Source organism: Pinus tabuliformis, chromosome 2_2, assembly GCF_031772625.1.
Source record: "Pinus tabuliformis cultivar Carrire ecotype Pingquan chromosome 2_2, CPIR1, whole genome shotgun sequence".
Lineage (NCBI taxonomy): Eukaryota > Viridiplantae > Streptophyta > Pinopsida > Pinales > Pinaceae > Pinus > Pinus tabuliformis.
In genome coordinates, this window is record NC_142300.1 from 341,042,282 (window position 1) to 341,064,865 (window position 22,584).

The following is a 22,584-nucleotide window of genomic DNA, read 5'->3' on the forward strand; positions in this document are numbered from 1 at the left end:
AAAAATTCTTCAAATATTTGCTATCACAAAATTACATACATATTTTCAAAACGTGTCAAAGTATGGCAATAAATACTTACTATTCTTACCCACACAGTTTCATGTGAGGGAAAATGTAAGAAGAACACAACTATCGTAAAGGATGTAAAAAGCACAAAACTATCATTTGGTCCTTTAAATTCCTAAATGCAAATATCACTCAAAACGCTTAATTTCTCAATTGTAAAATAGATGAAAGGTATAAGAAATTTGGAAACATTCTAGACCAAAAAGATATTTAAATGGCTAAATGCAAATATCACTCAAAAGGCTTAATTTATCAATTGTAAAATGGATTAAGCTATATGAAATTTGGAAACATTCTGAATCAAAAAGATATTTAAATACCTAAGTATTTTTTGAAATTTGGAATGATCTTCTTATTTCATATGATATTAATGATATATAGCACATCAAATATCAACTTTGTCAGATTATTGGTTAAAAACAATACAATCCTTTTTCCTAGTCTTTGTTTGATCATATGTGTCATGCAACGACTCATTTCGTCATCTAAATCTTACATTTTATGTTGAATACAATTTAATGATAAATTTTTAATGTATATTAAAACTAAATTTTTTTAATATACATCTTACTTAATATTCAAAATATATATCTATATATATAATTAATTAAATAAAAAGAAAAATATATAATAATTAAATAATATGTAAAATAAATACTTTTACATAAACAAAAATAACAATCAAATTTACCCTTGTATAAATATGTGATTTTGCTCCTAGATAGATTTAAAAAAAACTTATATAAATATAAGATAGTTATGGATTTAAAAACCATTTAAACTTTACATATAGACACACTTAAAAGCACTCACTCATAAGGTTTTCAAGTATTCGAGTTAGACACACTTAAAAGCACTCACTCATAAGGTTTTCAAGTATTCGAGTTACGTTAGTGATTTCATCTTATCGTAGAGATATTAATAATTTTTATTGTATAGTAAGAATTTAATATTGATATTGAAATTAATATTAATACTAGCATAGTCTGCAATGGGTAGCTCAAGTGGCAATGGCCGTGGAAATGAAGTCTCACTGAATCGGAGATCTTGGGTTTGATTCTTGTGCTACCCTCGCCAGAAATGGGGTGAATAACGGACATGTAAAAGCTAGAAAATGAAAAGGTCCTAGCAAGCTTACAAAAAAATATTAAAACTAGCATAGATCTAAATTGTAACATATTTCGGAAATTTTGTATCAAAATATATGGAGTTAGAATTTTTTTACACAATTTATTCACATGTAACTATCCAAATTACTATGTCACATTTCTCATTAACCATTAGATAGAATCTTGATTATTACATAGAGTAACTTCAATAAACAAGTAATAAGTTACATAACTATTAACAATCACTGCTGTAACATATTAATATAAGCTTTCTTATATAACCTTTTATCATTTTTATGATTTATTTAACTAGATTAGTTAATCACGTACATGATATTATAAATGTCACATCAAGCAAGGAAGCAACATCATCAAACTCACACAATAAGCAATCACATCATTGACATCGATATACCCTGGAAGCCTTGTAGGGTGAAAACCAACAAACCTTTAATTTTATTGTTAAACACTCGTGACAGTGTTCACCCCTCACTCAACGGTTATAAGGGAGTCCATCCATTTGCCATTGTCATAAAATATTACAAAGAATATCGTCACAAAAACAGCATAACTCATTATAAGTTATTACAACCACGATGACATCCATTACCCACAAACCTTTAAGAATTGTGTCTTAGGGCATGCTTCTTCTCATCAGTGGATTATCCTACATCTAGAATTCCTTCAATCTACATAAATCACTAACTTATTGTCTTCCATAATGGTAAACATAATCCATCTTCGCATATGTCACAACCTTTTCCTACAATTACTATTGTCATCAACTTTTGTTATCATGATTAAATCAAGTATTAATCAAACCAATTCATAAAAAAATATTATTGATGTTTCACCATCTATTCATGTAGATTCATGAAACACAAAAAAAATATCGCAACATGTTTGCTTTAACAACATCACATATTTATTAGTTATAATCATATAACCATCAAAGCAAGTTGATAATTTAATACCACTTTAACTATTATTCCCCTTCCACAAGCACACATTCATGCAAGAAAAATCACTACAACTGTCCAGACATTCCTTTAAAGGAAGCTAATGCATCAATTATGGACCTAGTGCATACAAATTACATAAAATTTATCAAAACAACTAGCACTTCAACTATTACTTTTGGTGCATGCAAATACGTAAAAAGAAATAACACAATAAATGGTGTTCCTATGCATGAAAATGCATATACTTTCGAAAAGAATATTTCTCGAAGAACGTTTAACATAATAGAGAAATAAACATATGTTTCCTTTTCAAGGAAATCTAGCACAATATGGCATGCAAAAACATGATTTCTTTTCCATTAAACTAATGCAACAAATACATGTCTTCTTTTCCAAAGGTTATACCAACATTACCCATATATATATTCCAAGGAAACCGTCATATTATTATGGCTTTTGTGCATGTAATTTCATCTCCCAAAGAATCTTTTCCAATGTAGGCTATCACAACATGCTATCATTTCCCACATGCAAATGTGTATACTTTCTAAATGTTATGTAAACAACTCAGAAATAGATAGATAACAAATTAAAAATTATCCTCTTCGAGGGGGAAACCTCCTTTACATTACATAAATGAATAATTCTTTGATGATTCAAATGACACAACCTCATTTATATATACAAGAGTCTAAGGGGTCACAATATAATGAGAGCCAACATAACAATAATAATGTAAGGGAACAACAATAAAAATATTGGGCTTCTATGGGGCACAATAATAACAATATGGAGACTACATGGGCACCACAACAACAATAAGAGGGCTACACTAAAAATTAAAATGAGGGAATAAACTAGTATTATAGTGACCTAACATGCCCCTCTCCTTCAAAAAGGTGTTGTCCTCAATTCTCGGGCAGTTCTAGAAACTTCTGTATAAAATTCTCATCGTCCCATGTGGAATCTTCAGCGAGTAAGTTCTTCCACTTGATGAGATACTTTGAAATTGATCGATTTCATAGCTATAGAGTTCTTATTTCCGTGATTGCTTCAGGATTCCAATATGAATGTTCCTTCCTTGTCAAGTTCTTCCAATATTGTTTGAACTAGGAGCTTGTCACCTATAACCTTGTTCAAGAATGAAACATGGAAAACTAGGTGCACTCAGGAAGATGCAGGGAAGCTCCAATTTGTATGCCATAGTACCAATATTTTGAAACAAGTCATAAGGAACATAATACTTTGGTGATAATTTATTATCCTTCTTAGCTTACTCGACGGAAATTTTTTTATATCGTTGTAGCTGTAAAAATACCGAGTCACATACATAAAAAAATTCTTTCTCTTCGATCTTCATCTGCCTATTGTTTCATTCTATTTTGTGCCAAAGTGAGGTTATCCTTTAAGAGTTGGAGAAATTTGTGTTGATGCTCGACGTGATCTTCCACTACATGAACCTTATAATTATTGTGCAAGACTTTTTGGAGAGCTGGAGAAATAGTTGATTTCAATGTTTGAACCTCTAGTGAACATAATTGTGTAATTATTCTCCATTTTTATTTCTTTAGAAATTTTTTCATGACATTAGATTCGATTATATTTCATGTTTTCCATGCGATACACTTTAATTCACCTTCCTTTCCTTCCCCAAAAAAATTCAAGAAAGTTATTGAAAATTAAAAGCTATCTTGCCCAAAGATTGTAACCATTGGATTCCTAGTACAACTTGCGAAATTCCCATTGGAATGGAAAGCAGTAAAGTATTCAATATGTATTCTCCCATGGATAACTTTATATTATGGCAATTTCCAGAGAAATTTATGGTTCCTCCATTTGTAACCATCACTTAACACTCTCGTGTTAGATATAGTAAGAAATTTAATTCCTTGGCTACCTTACAATGAATAAAATTATGGGTATAACCTAAATCAATAAACACTACTACCATTATCTTCTTGATATGTCATCCTATCTTGAGAGTTTGAGGAGTGGTAATTCTTTCCAATGCATTACAAGATATGGTCAAATTCATTTCTTCTTTCTCTGGGGTTGGTTCTTGGTCTATATCCTCTTATTTTGATGTTTTTAGTTCATTTTCTTCCTCCTCTTCACAATATATATAAATTAATTTCTTCTCAGCACACTTATGACCTTTAGTGTATTTTCTATCACAACTGTAACAAAGCCCTTTTTCTATTTTTTCTTGTAGTTATTGTGGTGTCAACCTTGTAGGTTGTGGAAGGCTAGGAGCAACAACACTTCCATCTTTGTAGTTGTGAGTGGAAGGCTTCCTTGTTTTTGTAATTTTGGTTTCAGTTTTTCTTGCCAACATGAATGTTTTCTTCAATGAATCAAGTTCCCAAAGGAAAACCTCAGGTTTGATGTTATCCTTTAATATCCCTAGAAAGACATCAATCCTATGCTCCTCTAGAATATCATTTACCCTTATATTCAATTTTTAGAAGTCCTCAATGTGTCTGCCATTGAACCCTTTTGTTTGAGATTTATCATTTGGCTAAAGAAGGTGTTGCTCTTTGTATCCTCATAATGTGTTATCATTTCCTTCATAAAAATTAGCCAAATGACAAGTGGTTTACGAGAAAAATGCCATCGATACCATACAAACTGATTGGGTTCTAAATATAAATTTGCAATACGTACCTTTTGTGCGCGTTGCACATTATGGAGATCAAAATATTTCTCCTTTTGTAGTATCCATGTTATCAGATCCTTTTCATCAAACTTCCTCATATCAATCTTTGGAATATTGCGGATCTTCAATCCAATGTTAGATTCTATGAAATCATCATCAACATTTCTTTTGTAGTCATCATGAGTTTCATCTAATATTGCTTTTCCATTATGAAGCACTTCTTGAAGCAACTTTGTCAAACCTTCCTTCAAACCTTCCATGTTTGATTTTAAACCATTCTTCAAATATTCCATTTTTCCATTCATTTTTGCTTCTATACCATCCATATTAGCTTTCATGTCATCCATATTAGCTTTCATTTCATCCTTCAAACCTTCCATGTATGATTTTAAACTATTCTTGAAACCATCCATCTTAGCCTCCATTTCATTTTTGGATACCCTTTGTGAGAGCCAAATTTGTTGCGCTTGGTCTCTAAATTTTGATATATCATGTTGCATTTCTTCCTCTTCTTCGTGCATCGTAGTAGATATTTCTGGTTGCTTACTAGCTGTTTCCATTTTCTTACTGTTACAGGGAAAAGTGTCTATTTATAACTGCTCTATCCCACTAAGGTGTGACAGCTTGTTGTGGGGAAAAGTATCCAACACGGAATGACCCTATCCCACTCTAAGGGTGATAGTTCCTTAGCAACAGCTGAAGCAAAGCTATCTAAAGTTACTTCTTTATGACATGCAAGAGACGAAAGGAAGAGATCCACTTACCGATGTCTTGCGCAAATGGTCGATCCAATCTCCTCTATTTGCCGCTTGCTCCCAGCTCCAAGTCTTCTCACGGGCCCAGCTACACGAGATCCTGCGAACAAGACAAGAAAAGGAAACTACAAGAAGCATGCATTCATAATTGATTCAAGGATTAGCATAAATCAAATACGCAAGTAAGACAATACACCATTGAAACACATGCGGATAGAAGAACCTCAAATGCTTTATTAATATAAGGAAGTAAGGTTCAGGCGGTGATACAACCGTGAGAGGTCCAATCCAGCATCACCTTCCCGACGGAAAGAAATCTCCTCTTCACCTCCCTCAAGCAATCACCCAATACTCACAACTGTAAACCAACATCAATTCTTTGCACTAAATTCCGGCCTCTAGATCCCATGGGATGAGATCCTTATATAGAGTTTTGGAGTGAAGATAAGTCAGCTTGATGTGTGACTTGTTGTCCTCTTCAACTCCAGTTGTTCTTCAGTCCTTGAGTCCACTCGGAGTTTCTACCTTCCACTTGGAGTTTTAGAAGCTCTTAACTCATCATTAGGCGAATCTTCTGATCCAAGTGTCATTTTGGAAGCTTCCTGGGCACTGGCACATTGAGAAAAGATTCCTCCACATGTCAAAGTACGCCCAGCGCAGGTAGCCTTTGTTGCACTTGCTATGCAGCGCAGGTACACCATAGAGCTTTTGACATTCAGCGCAGATGCTTAGTGGAGCAGCTGCTTTGATCCAAAATTGACCTGTTTTTGAGTGTTTTTCAGTGGAGAACTGATCTGAAGTGCTGTGGTTTGCTGACCTTGTTCCCCTAGGGGTAGGAACAACATGTTTAGGGACTTTGGATCCCTTAGATTATTGACATTTCATGCTTTATGCTGTAAGGCACAAAAATGTCTATAACAGTTGCCCCCTAAAGTATGAGGTCGTTTATCGGGTGAAATGCTTTATTAGGAGGATCCGAAGTTCATTCAATCGTCGGGAGGTGACCTGTAACAAAATACAATACAATACATTATCTTTTCATACTTTCTTTTCATGATCTAGCTGATGCGGGCATTTCCCATGCTCATCTTTATAAATACATTTGCTGTACATAGACAGACGATCGTCTGATAATAGACTGATAATTCTCTGCTTTTAATTATCATCCTTTTAGTAGGATGATCATCTGCTGCACATGTCTATGTTTTTTATCTCCTGAATATATATCGCAGCCCGGATGGATGAAACTAGATCCGGGGTCTTCAAACTTGTCCGATCTTCACTCTAGTACAAGTCGATCCATGTGAGAATTTCTTGAAGTCGAACATGGAAAGACATCGCTTGATTACCAGACAATAATGTAAACTGTTAACAAGCGCGAGAGGAATCACCGATAATGATGATGACCCTCAAGGTACTGCAGCACAATTCACGTGGCGTGAATATAGGATCTGACGTTGAACACCACGCAAAGTCTCCTGGTCGAAGGTCATTAACGTATACCTATCGCCGGAAGTGAGAAACTTGCCATTGAGGCATGCAAGCTTCAAAGTACTGAGGGGGTGTTCCTAGATCAACTTCTTGGATAATGAGCTGATGTCGACAAGAAGTGATCCGTCAAAGGAGGGCCTTAATGAATCCCACATCAGTGATACGGAACGGAGCTAGTGATGATGGTGAAAAACGATCTGTGAAATATGATTCAAGGTGGCGGTCATGGAAGGATGAAAGATGATGTATGGTAGTGGATGGGACCCGGTTGACACTTTCTGAATGACATCTCTTGAACATATAACGACACTAATGTGATGGATCGGTAGCATTACCCCATTTATGGATGGTATGGCGAGACCACGGTGAAGGGACCGGTGAATGATAATAACCCAACCCGATATTTACGGAGGCAAAAGTGTCATGTTCAAGAGCGACTTGCTACCATTAAGCTTTGAGGTTCTCCCAATTTTTCCCCAGTCATTTCTGACCAGTACCTCTTTATTTTTGTCAAGCTTGAGGAGGATAACATATGCTTGTTCTATAACCTGCCCTTCGGGCAAGCCCATCGCTATGTTTTAACGAGCCTAGCGATAGGGAAACTCGTTATCGTCTAAAGACAAGTTTGTCGCTATTCAATATTTTTAATGAGCCTAGCGACAAAGACAACTCGGTCCTTTACATTTTTAGAGAGTCTGAAAAGCGTACATAAAGTGGACTCCAGGGGTCCTTTTTCGTCATCTAATCCCTTAAGTCCGAAAAAGTATAAAACAATACAGAAGAGATGAATGTTCGATATCTTTATCGAGCCGAACTAGACAAGCGCTCGATCTTTTTGTGCAATAATCCCTCAGGTCCAAAAAGATTAAAATCTAGAGGAGGGATAGCTCTTCCGGTCCTTTTAACGAGCTGGAAGGCCAAAACTCGGCAAACTTTTCATATTTTACGAGTCAGTGAAAAGAGCTCAAAGAAGACTCGTCTTTTGAGGAACGAGTGATAAACAGGGATAGCAGCAGATTCCAGGTATAGGTTGGAATTTTCCAATCACGGCAGTATTACAAGGATGGCTAAGTGAAATCACTCTTCGCAGATGTTCCTCAAAATAGGTAAACAATCAAGTGGATGTGAATGATCGGCCAAATGAAAAGTGGAGGTGACGGTGCACAAACACGACCAAGGCTTTTATGGCTGATGAATTTACGGTCTCAAATGGTTATTTACCAGTTCATTTTTTCTGGATGAGCTTGAACTCTGGGGGGAAGCTTGCTCACATGCTTATGTTTATTTTTTAACGAGCATGAAGTCCGCGTTAAAACTGCTCGGTTTTGCGTTTATTTTTTAACGAGCATGAACTCTGCAAAAACTGCTCGTTTTTACCAGTCATAAAGTACGAAGGTCTCCTGGAAGATTGCTATTTTTTAAGGAGCTTCATCTCCCTACGCTTTGCTCCATATCCTCTCTTTATGCAAGCTGGGTATCGGCTAATCCTACGAGTTTAACGGGTTAGACCTACAGGTTTAAAGGGAGGACCTAAAAACTAAAAAACAAAATAGCCGCCCGTGCTTGCATTCCAAGAGGTTTGCATGCCCCCAGGTGTAAAGTCTAATTTCAAGGTCGCCCCTACTTTTCCGTTTAAAAACTTTTGTTTTCAACGGGTGAGGCTTGCCTCTTTCTGGTTACCCAAAGATCGTTCTGCTAATCCTTTCAAACACAAACTTTCTTCGGCGATGCCTATCATTAGGTTACTCAAAGATGGTTACAATTTGTTGCAGCAATAGAATCTCTTTCTTTGGAGGCTGCCCCTACTTATCCTTTAAAACATTTGTTTTAATGGGTGAGGCTTGCCTTTTACCCAAAGATGGTTACTACTTGCTGCCGCAAACGGATCCCCTTCTTTGGCAGAGCCTACTTATTTAGACAAAGGTGAATGACCTTTGTCAAACAAGTAACCTTGACAAAAGAATCCTTTTCCAGAACAACCCCATTCCTAACTGCCCCTTCTTCTGCATGAGAGCTCTTCCCAGCTCTTCTGTTTTACGAAGATGAAGGAGGGGACGGGGTACGAACTAGTCATATTCTCCCGCGGAAATTCTACTTTACACCCAAGGTTTTCTCTGACCCCAGTAGACCAGGATGCATGCCCCCTGGGTTCCGGCCCTACTTTTCCCGAATCACTCGCACTCATCAGGAAGAAGAACCGGAGGTAGAGACCTTTCTTGATCAAATAGACCATTCAGGATAGGTATGTGACTATTTGCGATGCGTGATCCCGGAAATGAAAGTTGGTCTACGAGCTTGACCATTCTTCCTTCGTATGGAAAACACATTATTCGAAAGAGTGAGGAGACTATTGCTTCCATGCAATATATGTAGTCTCGTCCAAGGAGTAGGTTATAATCCAAGGGTCCTTGGACGACCATCAAATTCATCTTGACAGCCTTCCCTTTCAATGTAATAGGCACATTAGGTAGAATCCCTAATGGTCGACTGGTTCCTTTGTCAAAACCCGAGAGATTCCTTATCTCAGGCAAAAGTGCTGGGCAACCTAGTGCTTTCCAAGCAATAGAGGACAGGATACTCACAGATGCCCCTTCATCAATGATAGTTCCAGCCATCACCATTTTGTATATTTGGACTATAATTCTAAATGGTATACTGGCTGGCAACCGGGGTCTGCCTAGTTGGTTCCAATCAAAGGACACAACCAGGTTGCTTGGTGGTGGGACCGAATATACGGCCGGGTATGATCCTGACGATGCTCCTTCCTGCGATAAAGGAGTGGGCACATTGCCCTGATGTTCATCAGAATCGGTGTTGATGAAAAGAATCTGGACGGTGTCATCCTTACTCTCTTCGGTAGGGGTGTCAGCTGAAGATGAATCCTTAGTGACTGTGGTATTTGAAGATGAAACTTCTGAAGGGAGAACCGGGTCAACTGCTGTTTCGACCTTTGGACTTTCGTCCGGTCCGGATTCAGTAGGTTCACTTTCAGTGACTGACACTTCAGCTGGCCTTATGAGCGGGGCAGCTGTATTTTCAACCAACGAAGGACTTGGCGCGAGTTTTTGATATCCAGGAGGAAGTAGCAACGGTGCAACCGGTTGATCTTCCAAAACTCTCTTTGCTTCATCTAAAAAGGGACAACAGCGGAGGGTGTGATTGCCTTCACACAGTTCGCAGGGGAATCTCATTCCCCTTCGTCGTCTAGAACCTTCACTTTCGTTGGTCGATGGTAAGCATTCAACCTGGTTGTCAGAGGTTGACGCTTTCGAACTGTGCAAACGAGGGGACCAGTCCCTTAGTATCCGGGGAATACTGGGACAATCACGGTGGAGGTGGTCCCCTCTACATATGACACATGGCGATTTGGGCCCAGTCCGTGCTGTGTGTGGATTTTTGTTAGATGCATTTTGCTTGCCCCCAGGCGCCTTTGGCTCCTTCTGCTTCTTTTCTTTCTTCTTCTTTTCCTTCTTCTTTTCTATGGGAGCTCCGCTTTTGGCGGCTTGACCTTTCGAAGAAGAAGGATCGGAGGAAGGCTTATAAGAAGTGGAAGGCTGGAGGGTAGCTCTAGACTGGTCTAACTGTTGACTCGACTGTTCAGGAACCGTGGTGGTCTGAACTACAGTGGTTGAGAATAGCCAAACTGGCAGGCCAATTGTCAGTCCTGGAAGCGACAACGTGGCCATGTGGGGCGCACCAACTTCTCCCCAAGAGGAGAAAGGGCTAGGGTTTCCATCATGTGGAATCCCTTGGTTGGTGTGTTCCATGTTCTCAACCTAAAGATCAACGTAGGAATAAGGGGTGATTATGTTCCGTTTAGAATGAATTTTATATGACGACGCTTTAGACACAACTTGCTTTTTCAATTTTTAAGAGTCGAGAAAAAGCTAAAGATGACTCTAGTCTCCTTCGATGTATTAACGAGCCCGAAGTGACAAATGCTCGGATGGACTTTTTCAGTTATAGAGTTTGAAAAAGGCCAAAAGAAACTACTCTGGAGTTCTAGGCAGAGGGTGTGCCAAACCTTTCGCGAAACCACAGAATACGTTTTACGGTACGAGTGGTCGATCTTCGTGAATGCTGTGTTCACTGCATCACGATCAGTAGGGCGGATCTTCGTGAATGCTGTGTTCACTGCATCGCGATCAGTAGGGCGGCCGACACGGCTTCCTATGGATAAAGGCTTTGTTCCTATAGGGGTCTCCCAATATACGCGACGGTACGCGGGAGCACAAATCCGTATTAGTGCTATCGTCCCTCAGGAGGAATCACCCACCTTCGTAGAGATCGACAGTCACTATGTTTAACGACGCCGGTTCACGTCTCTACCTAGACCTCTACTGTGTTTTGTTATGTTTCAAAGCGTTGTTAGATAAATTCAGTTCTTTTTAGGTTGATCTTGCTTAGCAGTTTGCCTTTATGGATCACCACGTGATGTATGATACAACTCCTAAATGCAGTCTAAGAATGATAAGCAAGCTTTTTCAATTCTTTCAACTTATGAAAATCTTAACTACTGAAGGAAAAGAAAGACATCATCTTTTCAAACAGATCATAGAGCACACACTGATGCACTTTCCTAAATCGACATGCAAACTGTCAAAATGCACATGCACAATGCAAGTATTTCTTTTCTTCTTCCTTAATGTTGATGTATTACAAAAAGAAAGTTGTTGTATAATTTCGAATTCAATTTCAAGTGAAAGCAAACAAGTTTTTGTCCAATAATCAAAAGAACACCTTAAGATTCACTCGTTTCAAACACGAGAAATACTGAAATCCAAACCATATAACGAAAGCAAATGCTCAAGTAGCTATGAACAACGATAAACTAGCTCTTAGAATCACAACGACACTTTCTCACAGGTCTAGATCCAAGAGGTCACAGCAAGACTAGTTCACTTTCGCTATGGGAAACTGTGAATGAAAGCAAGAAATACAATAAGAACAATCACGGTTTCTTCATACAACTGAGGCGGAATGAAGGCAAAGAAAGGTAGTTTCAGCTGGGTATACAGGTTGACAACATGCTGCAAAAACAATATTGAAAACTGGGCAACAGACAGGAGGGAACCCCAGTTGCACAAGGCAAAACTGGATCAGCGTAGGTGTTGCACTGTCAATCTGACATGCAGCGCAGGTAGCCCCTTCGGGACCTACGTTGTAGCGCAGGTAGCCTTTGCTGTAGCTGCACTGAAGAGACAACTCTCGTCTCTCTCAGATTCCGGGTCACAGTTTGCTCAAAAATCAATGGTTTTTGGCCAAATCAGAGGCTATCAGCCAAGTATACACTAGAGGATGATTAAGGAAGATGAACACTATCACAAAGAGCTAAAAAGAGTCCTTGTGGATTAGCTCTTCAAATCATAAACATGCCCAGCACTGGGCTAGAGTAGCTGCCCTCTACTTTGCATTCGAAGGATTCGGATGCAGTTCGATTCGGTACTCCCTTTGTTTAAGAAATGAATAGCAAGAAACACAAGCTACCAACAAGACACGATCCCCAGCAGAGTCGCCAGTCTGTTGTGGGGAAAAGTATCCAACACGGAATGACCCTATCCCACTCTAAGGGTGATAGTTCCTTAGCAACAGCTGAAGCAAAGCTATCTAAAGTTACTTCTTTATGACATGCAAGAGACGAAAGGAAGAGATCCACTTACCGATGTCTTGCGCAAATGGTCGATCCAATCTCCTCTATTTGCCGCTTGCTCCTAGCTCCAAGTCTTCTCACGGGCCCAGCTACACGAGATCCTGCGAACAAGACAAGAAAAGGAAACTACAAGAAGCATGCATTCATAATTGATTCAAGGATTAGCATAAATCAAATACGCAAGTAAGACAATACACCATTGAATCACATGCGGATAGAAGAACCTCAAATGCTTTATTAATATAAGGAAGTAAGGTTCAGGCGGTGATACAACCGTGAGAGGTCCAATCCAGCATCACCTTCCCGATGGAAAGAAATCTCCTCTTCACCTCCCTCAAGCAATCACCCAATACTCACAACTGTAAACCAACAGCAATTCTTTGCACTAAATTCCGGCCTCCAGATCCCATGGGATGAGATCCTTATATAGAGTTTTGGAGTGAAGATAAGTCAGCTTGATGTGTGACTTGTTGTCCTCTTCAACTCCAGTTGTTCTTCAGTCCTTGAGTTCACTCGGAGTTTCTACCTTCCACTTGGAGTTTTAGAAGCTCTTAACTCATCATTAGGCGAATCTTCTGATCCAAGTGTCATTTTGGAAGCTTCCTGGGCACTGGCACATTGAGAAAAGATTCCTCCACATGTCAAAGTACGCCCAGCGCAGGTAGCCTTTGTTGCACTTGCTATGCAGCGCAGGTACACCATAGAGCTTTTGACATTCAGCGCAGATGCTTAGTAGAGCAGCTGCTTTGATCCAAAATTGACCTGTTTTTGAGTGTTTTTCAGTGGAGAACTGATCTGAAGTGCTGTGGTTTGCTGACCTTTTTCCTCTAGGGGTAGGAACAACATGTTTAGGGACTTTGGATCCCTTAGATTATTGACATTTCATGCTTTATGCTATAAGGCACAAAAATGTCTATAACACAGCTGCCTTAGAAACAAACACATAAAAACTACTTTTGTATTTCCTTTATGAACTATAGATAGAGAGGAATAGAAAGAACCATCCTGTGTCTTGCGCTAGTCCTTTGATCCAATCCCTCTCTTCCTTGACAGTCTCTAGCTACCTGCTCCCTTACTTGCCCAGCTTCACAAAGTACCTGTAAGATCACAAAGAAGAACACTATGCAAAGGCACGGATCTATATTCATAAACAACTTAGGATCAGATTTAAGTTAACCATACAAATGTAACAAGCATCAATGATACAAAAGCATGGAGGAAAAACTCAAATAGTTTTTATTGATAAACAAGAAAAGATCCAGGAGGAGTTACAACTGGTGGTTCCTGACCCAGCATCAACCTCCTAGCAAAGAAGCCCCTCTTCACCTCAAACAAAGCATAGATCACCCAATACTCTGATGTTTTGCCTCAAAAACCAATAGCAATTCCTTACAATATGCAAAATTCCAGCCTCCGGATCTCTGGGATGAGGGATCCATATATAGATATTTGTAAGGAGGATGAGTCAGCTTGTGATTTGCTTAGTGTTTTCTCTCTGTCAGTTCTTGCTTCCACTTGGAGACTGAAGGCCTCTTACGCATCCTTGGTCGAATTCAGTGAGGCAAGTGTCACAAGAGAAGATTCTGGAAGCTTCCATTGTCTCTCCACCTCGCGGAATGACACTTCCATTTGTCATTTCTCGCCCATCGCACCCTACAGAAGGGATTTTTGAAATGAAACGCACCCTCACAGTGTATTTAGGTGCAATGCAACGCACTTAGCTAGTGGAGCAGCTGAAATGATCCTGTTTTGATCAATTCTGAGCAGTTTCTGGTGGAGAACTTCTGGGAGAAGCTGTAATCTGTTGACCTTGTTCCTTTAGGGGTTAGAACAACACTTTTAGGGACTTAGGAGCCCTTGGTTTATGGACATTTCATGCTTGGAGTTGTAAGGCACAAAAATGTCTATAATAGTTGCCCCCTAAAGTATGAGGCCGTTAACCTTTTGGTGTTGGGTGAAATGCTTTATTATGAGGATCCGAAGTTCTTTCAATGTTGGGAGGAGACCTGTAATAAGATACAATACAATACATTATCTTCATACTGTTTTCATGATCTAGCTGAGGCGGGCATTCCCATGCTCAGCTTTATAAATTCATTTTCATGTACATAGGACAGACAATCGTCTGAGGGTAGACTGATGATTCTGATAGAGCCATCATCCTTTCGGTAGGATGATTATCTGTGCTGCAATGCTGTACATTTGATGCCTTTATTTCCCTGAATATATATCGCATCCCGGATGGATGAAACTAGATCCGGGGTCTTCAATCTCGTCTGATCTTCACTCGAAGTACAAGTCGATCCATGTGAGAAATGTTTTGAAGTCGAACATGGAAAGACATCGCTTGATTACCAGTCAATGATGTAAACTGTTAACAAGCGCGAGAGGAATCACCGATAATGATAATGATCCTCAAGGTACTGCAGTACAATTCACGTGGTGTGAATAAAGGACTTGGCGTCGAACACCACGCAAAATCTTTTGGTCGAAGGTCATTGATGTAAACCTGTCGACGGAAGTGAGAAACTTGCCATTGAGGCATGCAAGCTTCAAAGTACTGAATGGGGTGTTCCTAGATCAACTTCTTGGATAATGAGCTGATGTCGACAAGAAGTGATCTGTCACAGGAGGGCCTTAATGAATCCCACATCAATGACACGGAACGGAGCAAATGATTTTGATGGAGGTGAAAATGATCTGATGATATAATGTTCAGGGTGGCGGTCATGAAAGAATGGAGTATAATGTATGGTAGTGGGTGAGACACAGGTGACTTCTCTGGATGACTTCTCTTGAACATGTCGGTGACACTAATGTGATGGATTGGTAGCATTAACCCCAAATGTGGATGGTATGGCGTGACCATGGCGATGTGACCGGTGAATGAAACAACCCAAACAGACTCGGACACGGAGTGGAAGTGTCATGTTCAAGAGCGACTTGCTACCAATAAAGATTCTTTGAGTTTTCTTCCCAATTTTCCCCAGTCATTGCTGACCAGTACCTCTTTATTTTCTTCAAGCTTGAGGAGGATAACATATGCTTGTTCTATAATTTTTCCTTCGGGCAAACCCATCGCTATGTTTTAACGAGCCTAGTGATAGTGAAACTCGTTCTCGTCTAAAGACAAGTTTGTTGCTATTAATCTTTTTAACAAGTTTAACGACAAAGATAACTCGGTCCTTTTCAATTTTAGAGAGTCTAAAAAGGAACGTAAAGGTAACTCCAAAATTCCTTTTTCGTCATCTAATCCCTTAAGTCCGAAAAAGTATAAAACAATACAGAAGGGATGAATTTTCGATAGTTTTAACGAGCCGAACAAAACATGCGCTCGATCTTTTTGTGCAATAATCCCTCAGGTCCAAAAAGATTAAAATCTAGATGAGGGATAGCACTTCCTGTCCCTTTAACGAGCTGGAAGGCCAAGGACTCGGCAATCTTTTCATATTTTACGAGTCAGTTGAAAATAGCTTAAAGGAGACTCGTCTTTTGAGGAACGAGTGATACAATGGGTAGCAGCTGATTCCAGGTAAGGTTTGGAATTTTCCAATCACGGCAGTGTCACAAGGATGGCTAGTGAAATCACTCTTCACAGCTGTTCCTCAAAATGGGTAAACAGTCAAATGGAGGTGAATGATCGGCCAATGAAAATGTGGAGGTGACGGTGCAAACACGACCAAGGCTTTAATGGCTGAAGTACTACATTCACGGTGGTTATTTACCAGGGAATAGTTCATTTTTTAACGAGCTTAAACGCGGGTGGAAACATTTGCTCATGTATTATGTTTATTTTTTAACGAGCTTGAACTATGTGCTAAAACTGCTCGATTAATCCAGTCGTATGATAAGAATGTCTCATATAAAAATGGCAACTTTTAGAGTTTTGCCCACATCCTTTATGCAAGTTAGGAAATGACCAATCCAAAAAACAGATAAATGATTGCTCTTTGCTTTCACTCCAAAAGGTTTGCATGCCCCTAGGTATAAAACAGAGTTTCAAGGTCACCCTCTATTCGAGCTGACAAAACATTTGTTTTATCAGGAAGGGTTACCTCTTACAGGTTATCCAAAGATTGTTCTATTTACGGCGTAAACAAAACACTTCTTCGGTGATGTCTACCGAGATAAACGAAGGTGAGTGGCGGTGCTCGCCAACTCACATAACTTTGATAAGAGAATCTTGTTCTAGAATAACCCCCTCTTCCAATCACGGACGCGGGTACAGACTAGTCATATTCTCCCGCGGAAACCTACCCTATACCCGAAGCTTTCCTGCCGAAGCAGGCCAGGGTGCATGCCCCCTGGGTTTCAGTCATATCCCTCTGAATCACTCGCTCTCATCAGGAGGACGGACTGGAGATTGAGACATTTCTTGCATGAAAAGACCATTCAGGGATGGTATAGGACTATTTTCTCTGTATGATCCAGGAAATGAAAGCTGGTCCATGAGCTTGACCACTCTTCCTTCGTGCAGAAAACACATTACTCTAAAGAGTGAGGAGACAATTGCTCACATGCAATAAATATAGTCTCATCCAAGGAGTAGATTGTAATCCAGGGGTCCTTGAACCACCATTACGTTCGTGTGAACGGTTTTCCCTCTCAATGTTATGGGCACATTGGGAAGGATCCCTAACGGTCGACTGGTTCCTTTATCAAAGCCTGTCAGATTTCTCATCTCAGGCAAAAGCGATGGCGAACCAAGCGCTTTCCAAGCAGTTGAGGAAAGGATACTCACAGAAGCCCCTTCATCTATGATGGTACCAGCCATAACCATTCTATATGTTTGAACAATAACTCAGAATGGTACACTAGCTAGTAAACGGGTTCTGCCTAGTTGATTTCAGTCGAAGGAGACAACTAGGTTGCTTGGAGGTGGGACCGAATAGACGGCCGGGTACGACTCTGACTAACTTCCTTCCTGCGGTAAAGGAACGGGTAAATTGTCCCCATGTTCGTTGGAGTTTGTGCTTATGAAAAGAATTTGGACGGTGTCATCCTTGTTCTCTTCAGTGATTGTATCATCTGAAGATGGAACCTCTGAAGGCAAGACCGGGTCCACTGCTGCCTCGACCTTTTGACTTTTTTCTGGTATGGATTCAGATGGTTCATCTTCAATGATAGATGCTTCAGCCGACCACCTGAGTGGGTCAGCCAGATTTTCAATTAGTGACGGACTCGGCAAGAGTTTTTTATATCCAAGAGGAAGTCATAACGGTGATACCAGACGATCATCCAAAACTCTTTTAGCTTCGTCTAAGAAGGGACAACGGTGGACAACATGATCACCTTCACACAGTTTACAAGGGAATCTACATTTCCCTTTTTGTCCTGTGGCTTCACTTTCACTAGTTGACGGTGTGCTTTCAACATGATCATCAGAGGTTGATGACACCGGGGTGTGCAAATGAGGAGACCAGTCCCTTAAGATCCGAGGGATGCAAGGACAATCTCTGTGAAATTGGTCTCCTTTGCAAATGACACATGGCGATTTAGGCCTGGTCGGTGCAGTGTGTGGATTTTCGTTAGACGACACTCGTTTGCCCCCATTCGCTTTTGGCTCCTTCTTCTTCTTCTCCTTCTTCTTCTTTTCCTTATTCTCCTTAGGAACTTGACTTTTGGCTTTACCAACCCCATCAAGCGAAGAGGAAGGAGGAGAGGAAGAATTAGAGGAAGTAGAAGGTTGGTGGGCTACTCTGGACTCGTCTAATTGTTGATTCGATTGTTCAGGAATAGTGGTGTTCTGAACGACAGAGGTTGAGAAGAGCCATACAGGCAAACCAATTGTTAGTCCTGGAAGCAACAATGTGGCCATATGGGGCGCACCAACATCTCCCCAAGAGGAGAAGGGACTAGGATTTCCTCCAAGGGGAATTCCTTGGTTGGTTGACTCCATTTTCTCAACGCAAGATCAACGTAGGAAAGGGGTAATGAATATTCCATTTAAAATAAATTTTTATACGCTTTGACACAACTTGTTTTTTCAGTTTTTAAGAGTCGAGAAAAAACAAAAGATGACTCTAGTCGCCTTTGACTTTTAATGAGCCTCAAGTGACAAGTGCTCAGATGGACCTTTTCTGTTAAGGAGTCTGAAAAGGAACGACAGGGACTGCTCTGGAGATCTAGGTAGAGGGAGTACCAAACCAATCGCAAAACTACAAAATACTTTTTACGGTACGACAGTCAATCTTCCCGAATGCTGTGTTCAGTGCATTGTGATCGATAAGGCAACAAACACGGCTTCCTAAGGATAAAGGATTTAAGCCTATAGGGGTCTCCCAAAATATACTCGACGGTACGTGGGAGCACAAGTCCGTACTGGCACTTATCGACTCAAAGTGGAGGAATCACCCAACCATCAGTGAGGACAACAGTTACCAGGTTTTACGACGCCGGAATACGTCTCTAGCCTAGACCTCTAAATGTTGTGCGTTAAGTTCCAAAGCGTTGTTAGATTCATTGAATTTATTTTAAGTTGATCTTGTTTATGAAGTTTTCCTTTTGGGTTCACCACGAGATGTAGATGTAATTCCTAAAATGTAATCTAAAGATGATAAACAAACTTTTATCTCTTTTGTGCAATGAAAATCCTAGCTACTAGAGGAAAAGAAGGACACAATCTTTTCACAAAGAGCAAAGAGCACACTGTAAATGCACTTTCCTAAATCAAGCCAGACAGACTGTCTATATGCAAATACACATGCATGTATTTGTTTTCGACTTTCTTAGTATTGATGCTAAAAAGAAAGTTGATGTACAAATCTGAATTTCTTTTCAAGCGACAAATATAAACAAGCTCTTTTTCGAAATCAAAAATAGAGATGATTATGACACCTTGCGATTTTGAAATGAACACTTGTTCTTGACACTAAAAAATCACAAATTCAGACCAAAGGCAATAGTAACAGTATAATCGACCATCAATAGCAATCAAACTTTCTCCTATGATCGAAATCGACACTTGCGACAGATCCAAATCAAAGGACGACAGTACGACTATTCTACTTTTGCAATGGGAAACTGTAAACGACTCAACAAACACACAAAAACATCTACAGTTATTTTGTACAAAGGAGGTGGAATAACAGTAAGGAAAAGGGGTTTTAAACAGACATATACTGATCACAAGTAGCAAAATTCAGAGATAGAACTGAAAAGAATGAAGCACAAGAACCAGAGTGGCGCAGGGCTAGTCTAATCAGTGCACCTGTAACACAGAGAAACTGAAATGCAGCGCAGGTTGCCCTTTCGGGAAGTGCGTTGAAATTCAGGATCTCTTAACAGTACCTGCGTTGGGCCAGAAACGAGAATCTGTCTAGATTCCAGGTCACAGTTTGCAGTTGAGTCTTTGGTTTTTGGCTGAGTAAAAGCAATCAGTAATGCACAATCAGGGGTAGATCTAAGCAGGATCTAAGAGCTATCACAAGGGAAATCAGATAGTTTGTGACTCAGTTGTTCAAATCATAAATAGATCCAGTGAATGGATTGAAGCAGCAGATGTCTACTTTGCATTTGTTATGGCAAATGCAATTCGAATGCTACTTATAAGTTTATGAAACAAACAACAAAGAATGATACACAAACAAACTAATTATCTCCCCAGCGGAGTCGCCATTTTGTTACAGGGAAAAGTGTCTATTTAGAACTGCTCTATCCCACTAAGGTGTGACAGCTGCCTTAGAAACAAACAGAGAAAAACTACTTTTGTATTTCCTTTATGAACTATAGATAGAGAGGAATAGAAAGAACCAACTTGTGTCTTGCACTAGTCCTTTGATCCAATCCCTCTCTTCCTTGACAGTCTCCAGCTACCTGCTCCCTTACTTGCCTAGCTTCACAAAGTACCTATAAGATCACATAAGAAGAAAACTATGCAAAGACACGGATCTATATTCATAAACAACTTAGGATCAGATTTAAGTTAACCATACAAATGTAACAAACATCAACGATACAAAAGAATGGAGGAAAAACTCAAATAGTTTTTATTGATAAACAAGAAAAGATCCAGGAGGAGTTACAACCGGTGGTTCCTGACCCAGCATCAACCTCCCAACAAAGAAGCCCCTCTTCACTTCAAACAAAGCATAGATCACCCAATACTCTGATGTTTTGCCTCAAAAACCAACATAAATTCCTTACAATATGCAAAATTCCAGTCTCCGGATCTCTGGGATGAGGGATCCATATATAGATATTTGTAAGGAGGATGAGTCAGCTTTCGATTTGATTAGTGTCTTCTCTCTGTCAGTTCTTGCTTCCACTTGGAGACTGAATGCCTCTTACTCATCCTTGGTCGAATTCAGTGAGGCAAGTGTCACAGGAGAAGATTCTGGAAGCTTCCATTGTCTCTCCACCTCGCAAAATGACACTGCCATTTGTCATTTCTCGCCCATCGCACCCTAGAGAAGGGAGTTTTGAAATGCAACGCACCCTCACAGTGTATTTAGGTGCAATGCAACACACTTAGCTAATGGAGCAGCTGAAATGATCCTATTTTGACCAATTCTGAGCAATTTCTGGTGGAGAACTTCTGGGAGAAGCTGTAATCTGTTGACCTTGTTCCTTTAGGGGTTAGAACAACACTTTTAGGGACTTAGGAGCCCTTGGTTTATGGACATTTCATGCTTGGAGTTGTAAGGAACAAAAATTTCTATAACACTTACATAAAGGAATTTTAAATCAAAAAATGATATCTATGCTTCACTATTCCCTTTGAATCACTTCAAGCTATTTTTTCAAACAAAAGTTATGCAACTTTAAAAAGAATACACATATTTTTCTTTATTTTCAGAGCTCGATCTTGAAATGTTGGTAACTCTATAATTTTAGATCTCAATGTTCTGAAATTATTCCTCATAGTATTTCTCTGTGTCCTGTTTCCAACCTCACAATTTTGATCAAGATTGGGTTCTTCAAGAAATAGTTATGTCAAATCACCCATGATGACCTCATTATGGACTAGTTTAGTAGAGTGAAGTTGTACGGCATTCCAGGTGTCACTATTTCAACCTTAGGCCTTGACATTTCTACATGAAACAATATATTCCGTGCACTTTCTTCTACTTTTTATAGGATTCAAATCCGATGCCTGAAACTAAAGTTATGAAGATTTTCCCTGGGTCACCTGTTTGACACAGAATTCTGGAGCCCACACAAACCCTAACTACCTCATACCATATCTTCGAAAATATAGCAAACCAAGATCTAAAATTTAAACATTAATGTCTCTGCAATTTTGGCTCCACGTGGTAAAGAGTTAAGCTTCTAAAGCATCTCATAAAAAGCGTTATGATTACTTTCCCTAGGTCACATGTTTGCAACATAATTCAGGAGCACATAAAAACCATAACTTCTTGAGAACATATCTACGAATATATATTGAACCAAGATCTGGAATTTTTACATATAGTTCTCTAATACTTTTTCTCCACATAGTAAACATTTCAGCTTTTGAAGCTTCATAGAAAAAAATTTATAGCGAAAATGCAAAGTTGATATGTTTGAGGAAGCAAAACCCTAGAATCCAAAGCTCTGATACCAAATTTTATTCAACTAGCTCACAAATAGATAGATCAATGAGTTAGTAATTATCCTCTTTTAAGGGGAGACCTCCTTTACATTACATAGATGACCAGTTCTTGGATGATTCAAATAAAAAACCCTCCTTTCTATATATACGAGTCTAAGGGGTTAGAATATAATCAGAGCGAACATAACACTAATAATGTAAGGGCACAACAATAACAATAATTTTATTCTATTGGGGCATAATAATAAAAATATGGGGACTACACGGGAACAAAAACAACAATAAGGGGGCTACACTGACAATAAAAATGAGGGAATACGCTAGTTTATAGGGACTTAACACCAAATGAGAGTTAATAC